This window comes from Suricata suricatta, chromosome 7, assembly GCF_006229205.1.
Source record: "Suricata suricatta isolate VVHF042 chromosome 7, meerkat_22Aug2017_6uvM2_HiC, whole genome shotgun sequence".
NCBI classification, from domain to species: Eukaryota; Metazoa; Chordata; class Mammalia; order Carnivora; family Herpestidae; genus Suricata; species Suricata suricatta.
In genome coordinates, this window is record NC_043706.1 from 140,457,798 (window position 1) to 140,466,292 (window position 8,495).

At 44.5% G+C, this 8,495-nt stretch overlaps 1 long non-coding RNA gene across 1 annotated transcript; it reads right to left on the minus strand.

The window, feature by feature from the left end:
- Nucleotides 1-6: 6 nt before the first annotated feature.
- Nucleotides 7-4,809, minus strand: LOC115296290. Its single transcript, XR_003910827.1, has 3 exons — nt 4,784-4,809; nt 2,242-2,636; nt 7-946 (listed from the first exon to the last, which is right to left on the minus strand). It is a non-coding gene; the product is annotated as an uncharacterized LOC115296290 (long non-coding RNA).
- Nucleotides 4,810-8,495: the final 3,686 nt, after the last annotated feature.

Below are 8,495 nucleotides of genomic sequence, written 5' to 3' on the forward strand. Positions count from 1 at the left end.
CCCAGGCAGGCTCCCTGATCAGGGCCAGAGCCACCCAGGCACCCCTCTTCCCAGGTTTTAAAATGATGTTTGCCCAGACCTTCCTGCATGCCAGGGGTTTTCCTGGGGACTTCATGTTCACTTATTCACGTAATCCTGACAACATCCTTAGGGTGCATCACCCCATTTTCCGGGTAAGATGACAGAGGCATAGTAGCCTAACCAACTTTCGTTAAGTGGCAGGGCCGAGATGCGAACCCAGGACGTCTGGCTGCTTCCTCCCGGGGGTGGGGGCACACTCTTCAGGGGACTGTTTCAGGACTTCGTTCCATTGCTGGGGTTTCAAGGCAATTCACGCACATCATCTGTGCAAACAGCGTCTCTCTGGCTGGGCAGGGAGTTCTTTCTGCAGCGGGGCTAAGGTGCCACCACGACTTCGTGTTTTCACACCACGTATTTCACGCATGCCCACCAGGACCCCGAGGAGGCCTGCCAGCTTCCTGCCCCGGATGGAGCCACGGGGTCTGGCTGGGGCCCTTCCATTCAGTGAAAGCTGACATGAGGCACCAGCTGGCTGAAACGTTGAAACCTGGTCAGCTGAGCGATTGGAGAAAGTCAAGTCTGGTTACCAGGCCGCAGAGGTCAAGGGACCCGGTGCGGAGAAGGGCCCCGCCACTGGGCAGGGGCCAGGCCTCCCAAGAGGAAGTGGGGCGGGAGTGGGAGGCGGATTATTCCTGTCGTGTCAGCTGACGGACCGCTTACAAGGCTGTCTTTGAACTCTGAACACAAGTCTTCTCTTTCCTCATTTCATGATCTAACAGTTTTCTGTTCTTGATTCCCTCCTGCCATCCTTTCTGCTCCCTTCACAGCTTCACCTGCACAGAGCAAGGCTGCCTGCCGGCACACCCCACGGACTGTCCATCTCCGGTCCGTGGGCGCTTTCCCACTACTTAATTCCAGGCTCACGCTATAAATACAGGGCGCCCATTTTAGAACTGCTAAACAAAACGTGTTACTCATTTCACTCTGCTACATTTCATTTCCACCCAAAAAACCACGCTTGCCAGTGTGCATAGAGGGAACAGGGCCATCAGGGCCCGTGAGTCCAGCTGGGGGCCCTTGAAGATCTACAAAATGTAACTGTGACACGTTTTTACAGATGGGCTCAGACAGAATAATTAGGAAATAGTAAATGCTGGACCATCAGTATTACTTGTAGAGTTCAGCAAAGGGATGTGAATGGCTATCTAGGACAGAGGAAAGAGCAGATCGGAGGTACCTCTTTGGTGTGAAATTATAAAAAGTTTACCGCAAGGAGAAGGATTAATCATGTTTTGGCTCTGGCAGCGACCTGTTTACTACAACATTATTTGGTGGAAAATAGAAAGTAAAGCGGAAAACTCTGGTATTTCGTTGTAACTGGGTAAACGTGATTTTCATAAATTTTCTTTCTGAACTTGCATATATGCCCAAAGGGCCCATACATATTTTAGACAAAAAAAATAAATTCAGTTGCAATCAGTAAATAGGGAAACCTGGGGCCCCTGGGTGGCTCAGTTGGCTAAGTGTCCGACTTTGGCTCAGGCCATGATCTCAGTTTGTGGGTTTAAGCCCCGCATCAGGCTCTGTGCTGACAGCTCAGAGCCTGGAGCCTGCTTTTGATTCTGTGTCTCCCTCTCTCTCTGCCCCTTCAATGCTCATGCTCTGTCTCTCTGTCTCTTAATAATAAATAAATGTTAAAAAATTAAAAAAAAACTAGGGAAACTCTAATGGGCATGAGGATGTGAAATAAGATATTTTCTAAATATGCAAATCAGCTGACAAATAGAAATAGTATTCAAAATGTTTTTAACCATTGGTGGGGCAGAAGTGCAAGTGACCTGACTGGCCATCAGCCCAGCAGGGGGAGAAGGGCAGGGCACCAGGCGCTACTCATTCAGCTGGGGCCTGACGGTGCCCTGGGCTCCGTGGGAAGGGCTGGGCAGGTGGGTAGGTGAAGTAACTCTGCACTGAGTGGTGTGGAAATAGTTCAAAACTTAACTGATAAAGTTTACTGGTATGTACTGGTTGAGTATCAGTGCCGGAATTGCTTTTAATCTCTTATTTAAATAAAGGGATTCTGATAAAATAACATCCCTATACAAACCCTCTTTTACATTAAAACAAGAGGTACTAGTTTTCTGACTTACTACGAACTCAGGGGACTGGATGTTTTGGCCCCTGTCACCCCAGATGGTATGCGTCTTGTGGGGGGAGACGTACCTTACACCCCAAAAGGCTTTTCAGGAATCATCGAATCACACTGCAAACACTGTGCACACGGAAACAGACCGTGAAGTCCCCCTTCTCCTGTTTTCCCTGTTGTCGCTGAAGACGGACAAGGACTTTTCAGATGCTCTATTTATTCAGGTAAGTATTCTGGGCCACGAGCAGCGTTACACAGCCGCTGGCCCTCCCGATGGCCCATGTAGCTCTGTTTCCCTTTCTTTTTTCTTTTTATTCATTCGAATAAGCAACTCGTGAAAACAGACTACTTGTACGGCTTCTGAAGAGTAGGATGAGGACCGGGCCTGGAGTCTGCCCTCCAGGAATTGTCAGGCTCCCTTAGGGGTGAGTTTCTGCACCGGGAACTCTGGATGTGGTTTTGTAGTGCTCTACTTTTTCAGTGGTAATATATTAAAAAGAAAGGGAGGAAGAAAGAAAGAGAAAAAAAGACTATTTGGTTTTAATCTTTTGTAAATTATAAAAATGTAAGAATTCCAGTCAAATGTATTATAGTGTCTAAGGAACCCAATATCCAAAAATATGACTCTTATATTAATAAGGAGTACAAAAATGACACTTAAGAATTTTAGACATTTTTTTTTTTGGCCATTACATGACCACCCATCTGTACCCAGGGTTATCCTAAGCACAGAAATTAAATTACAACAAAATCAAGGTTCTGCTACAGAAGAGAACATCTTACTCAGAATCACAAAATTTTAGAGCTTCAAAGGCTTCCAAGACCATTTAGTTCAAATGTGAGAGGGACTGAATTACTCCGTGTTGCATAGCTCATTAGGATAGAACTAATAAGGCCTTTTTTATACCCAGCACAGCAATCTTTTCTCTACAGGACTTGAGTGGTATTTCAATGAGATGTAAGAGCTTAATGTTTGAAAAAAATCCAACATCACTACTGGTTAGAATACTGAGAAAAGAGTCACTCAAAGATCACAGTATTTTGATCATTAAAAGACATAGCCCTTGGGGCACCCACTTTTAACTGACAGAGGGCCAGTAGGGTGCCGGAAACCACTCAGGTCTTTGAGGGTTTGGTTTGAATACTGTCCCCAGCATTTGCTATATCACCAGAGTCATGTCACTTGGGTAACTCTCTGAGTCTCAGCTTCTTCCTCTATAAAATGGGGGTAATAATTAACTCAGAGCTGCCATGTACTCAATGAGATAGTAACTAAGTGCCTAACAGTTTGTAGGGACTCTATAAAAGTCAGACCCCTTTTTGTCTCCCTGGTCCACCAAAAACCCTGTTTACAAAGTATGAATATACAAAAATTATGGGGAAAATGCACCATGTAGGCTCTGAGTTTTAGTAAAGGACAATGGCCTTTGATTACATGCCTGCAATATAAGTAGTTGCTTCCCTTGCTCGTAAAATACCGACTCACATTCTTTAAAACTAACACAGAGGGGTGGTTGGCTGGCTCAGTTGGGAGAACATGTGACTCTTGACCTTCAGGTCATGAATTTGAGCCCCATGATGGGGGTGGAGGGAGAGTTTACTAAAAAAAAAATTAAATAGAGGGGGCATTTAAAAAACAAAAACAAACCAAAAAACTCCTAACGCATAGATTATGAATCAAACAGTATGTGTTTAATGTGTTAAAAAATCTCATTACAGAATCATCCTGAATGAACCAGATCTTGAAGGGAAAAAACTGCCAACAAATCAACAGTCCAAGGGAACACTATGGAAATTGTTTTGCAATCATAAACCCATGAATCAGTTTGAAGGTTGATCAAAACAAAATGTATTTTTAATTCACTCTCATATTCCTGTAATTAACAGATGGTTATTTTTTCAGTTAAAGGTTCTGTTTAAATGCGGAATGAAGATGGGATTACATGGCAGGAGCCTGCGTGCTGGCGGAGAACTTTTGTCCCTCTGAAGTTTCATTTCGGGTCCAATGAGTAGAAACTCCCCACCGTCAGTTAACATTTAACCACTGTGCAGTGGTTTAAGCTAAAGGTTAGTATTACATCTGCAACTATCATGTTAGTGGTTTTAAAAGGCAGCGCAATTAACAGAACAGCTGTCAAGAGCAATGCCTTTAATTTTACAAATGGTGCATTTGCAATAGGAAATATATAAATATGCCTCCCTGAAAGGAATCCATGTTACTGGTTTATTGATTCATTTCCTTGTATTAAAAAAAATCCCCAAGGCTCTTCTCCATGAACGCTGTAGCTTGACAATTTGAGGCCAACCCAAAACTGGCATCTACTATTCTTTTTGGAAACTCCTACCCTAAAGCCTCACACTTTCCAAGTTTTTGTCAGTACCCCCAGCCCTCCGATTTGAGATGAAACCTACCACCCAGGGCAGTGTAGCTCCGGCTTCTGGGCCTGGAATGATAGGACTCATTTCCATTCCTATGTTATTTGGTCCTTGACACTTGCTTTTATTAGCAAACTTTTCATATGCCTGTGATATTACCTCCCAGCTTAGCCTCAGGGTTAGTGACAGATGTTTAGGTATAATAGGTACTTAATCAACATCTTTGTTGATTAAGATACTCACACGTATTGGGGTGTCTGGGTGGCTCAGTCCCACTCTTGCTTTCTGTTCAGGTCGTGATATCACAGCTCCTGGGATCTAGCCCTGCATGGGGCTCCGTACTCAGTGTGTGGAGCCTGCTTGCAATCTTCCGTCTCCTTCGCTCTCTGCCCCGCCCGTTCATGCTTGCGTGTGTGCAGACACGCTCGCTCTCTTGCTCTATCAGAATAACTTAAAAAAAGTTCACACTTAAAATGTGTCATTTTCAACCTTTTAAATGGTACCTGATAAGCCACGTCACAATTCAAAAGGATACTTGAGAAATCTACAAGGACAATAAACAAATATAATTAAGACAATGAACAAACAAAAGATTATAGGAAAGCCCCCTTGTAGGAAGATTTAAGGATTAAGATTTAAAAAATAATAAAAAAGCATTTGGCACATAAGACCACCAAAGATTGGATTCTTAGGTCCTAAAAACATTTTAAGAAATTGCCAAGGTGATGGAATAAAAGAAAGTTAGGAAAATTTAAATTTTGTATTCTAAATGTCAAGAATAGCAATAAGCAAATAGAGCCAACCAAATTTTCCAATACATAAGATATATTTCCACTCATGATTACTGATGTTAGATGTGGAAACATTTTTAGTGCCAACGTATTAGATGCCACAGTTTTCCACAGTGAAAAAGCTATTACAAAGATATTCAAGAGGAAGCTTACGCATGTGTATAGGGTAACTTGCAAATGTTGGGAAGTTGGTGTGTTTGTAATTATGTGATTAAAGAGTCTTTCCACAGGAACCTGTAGATTTTGAAGCTTCTTGAAGGCAAGTGATGTTTCCCAACGATTTTTGTATTCTTCACGGCACTCGTCATTGCGTTGGGTAGTTAATGGGGTAATATACACCTAAAACATCTGAGCTGGGAGTGTGAGGGAGAAAAGGAAGGGGTGCGGGGGGCCCTGCACATAGCTCAGTTGTCTCTGGAAACCTCACTCTGCATGGACCCAGTTCCACCTGTATGGGACCAATTCCGTACCGCTCCTGAGCACGGGCCATCTCTCTCTCCTGTGAAGTGTGGCCACCACACCTACCTAAAATGTTTGCTGTAATGATTAGGACAATGTAGGTAAAGGGTTTATATAGCTTCTGGTGTGCGACAGCTACTTAATACTTTTTTGAATATATATATATATTTCTTCAATGTATTTTGAATGAGTGCCTATGTGTCCCATGTGCTATTTCAGGTGCTAAGAATTCCATACAGAACAAAATAAAGCCCTTGCTCTGATGGAGTTTACAGTGTAGGGGGAGGTGAGAGACAAATTTACCCATAGATAGAACATGTCAGGTAGAAATTAATGCTATGAGGGGGCACTTGGGTGGCTCAGTCAGTTAAGCATCCAACTTTGGCTCAGGCCATGATCTCATGGTTTGTGAGTTCAAGACCCACATCAGGCTCTGTGCTGACAGATTGTGGAGTCTGGAGCCTACTTCAGATTCTGTGTCTCCCTCTCTCTCTCAAAAATAAACATTAAAAAAAAAGTGCTATGAAAAGAATGAAGGGGGGGCAAACAGAACATGGTGTGTGTGTGTGTGTGTGTGTGTACATGCATGTGTTGTCCTATATAGGGTGGTAAGGGAAACCTTCCCTGATAAGACTTGAGACAAGCATGGGAGCTTGGGGCTGAGAGATGTGTGGGGAATGAAGGAGGGGAAACACCAAGTGCAGAGTCCTGGAGCAGAAAGCATGCTTGGCCTGTTTAAGGATTGTAGGGATTCTGGGGGAAGTGCATCATGTGCTAGGGGAAGAGAAGACACAAGGGCAGTGAGGCAGCAGGGGCCAGTGCATGTGGGGTCTTGAAGGCCTTGATAAGGTCTTTGGGTCTTTCATCTGAGAGGGGAAACATGGAAGAACTATGAGCTGAGAGTGATCTATGTGTACTTGAAAAGGTAATATATAGTACGTAGTATCAAATGCTAAATCCACAATAGATGAAATACATGGGAAATCAATACTGATTATTGTTCTTTAACTCTGACCGGCTTCACTTAGATTCTAAGAACCAGGTGAACCATAGGACATGGCGATGATGTCTATCCGTCAAAAGTGGTGGAATGTCGTCACAAGTCTCAACCTGAACTTATTGGATAGGGTCAGTAAAAAGGTAAAGAACATGGGCTTTAAGATAAAATACGAATGGAACTGAATCCCAGTTCCAGGGGTGGAGTCTTGGAAAAGCTACTTAATCTTCTCCTTGGGTTTCCCCTTACATCAAATAGGGATAATAGCCTACCTAAACTACAAGGTTGCCTTTGAGATTAAATGAGATATACATGTACAGCATTTAGCACAGGGCTTGGAAGCTTAATAAGCAAACTGATTAAGAAGGGGAATAAAATTTTTTACACTAGCAAATTTATGAACTTGGTATCTTTTAAAATACCTGTCATTTTGCTACATACTGAAAAAGCATATATTAGTTTTTAAAGAGGCAACCGTTTTTTAATTCCTTTCCTGCATTTATAAAATCCATCCTTCAAATGATAATTGAGTAGGTGAATATTCTATGGTTCTAAAAACAGCAATGGAAGTTGGAGAATTTCAAACATTTTAGAGTTAAATCTTTTTAACTTTGTCTGCAGGGCAATTCCATTTCCTCTACCAAAGTAGCTTAATTTTAGAAACAACATTCCTTAAATGAGGACAGAAGCTACTTGCTACTCAAAGAGTATTTGTTTGAAATTCAGCTAGTTTCAATACTAGTCAAACCGAAAGCGTTCCTCGGAATTTGTATGAAGCAAAAATTTGCCACAAAACCCCACTTAAGTTCTTTCCAGTTAAAACAGAAGACAGGATTCCCAGATTTCAGCCACCTGTAGCTCTCACCATGGTCAGTCTGATGTGAAATTTTGTCTACATTAATTGAATTTGTCATAATAGGTTCAGAGAAAAAATTCAGAAGCGGATTTTGTGACCGACAACATTCTATAAACCAAAGAGAACTACGCTGTTGCAGTTCAGAAAATTCTTTCCCCAACAAACCTCAATGTTGGAGATCCCATCATACTGCATGGAAAACCCTCCTGCCCGCAGTATCATTATTTTCCCAAGGTGGCAGATATGTTGACTTTCCCTTTCGAACTAGGTACGTGTTCAAATTTATTTCATTTATTGCGGCAGCATTTTATTACTGGATGCTGATGCCATCACGAAGTACAACACCGCCCACACCACGCACGCCCCCTCCTTTCTCGTACAGCGCGGTGCTCGCTCCTCCTGAAGCTGGCTCTCGGAAGCACGGACGCGGCACCAAGCCCCGCCCCTGGGACAGGTACTGCACTGGCAGTGGCGACGCCGTCGGGGAGACGAAGGGGCGCCCACGCCGTACCCACCGCTCCTCAGGCTCCTGGCCGCTGCGTGGCTCTCGAAGCCGGAGGAGACCGCGGGGACACGGGGGGGAGGGGGGGGGGCGTCATGTGGTGCCACCAACGACACAGCGGCAGGGGCCCACCCGGAATACGCTCTGCGGAGAAGGACCCGACACCAGGGAGCGAAGATTCCGCAGCTCTTTGCCCCCACCCCGCAGCCACTCCGGGTCCGACGGCCGCGCCAACCCGCCCCTTCCCCCTCTCCCCGCACCCGCTGCGCGCCTCCACCCAGGCCCCGGCCCGCCCCACGCAGGCGCGCGGCAGGCCCCGCCCCTCCCCCTTCGCTCGCGGGGCCCGGGCA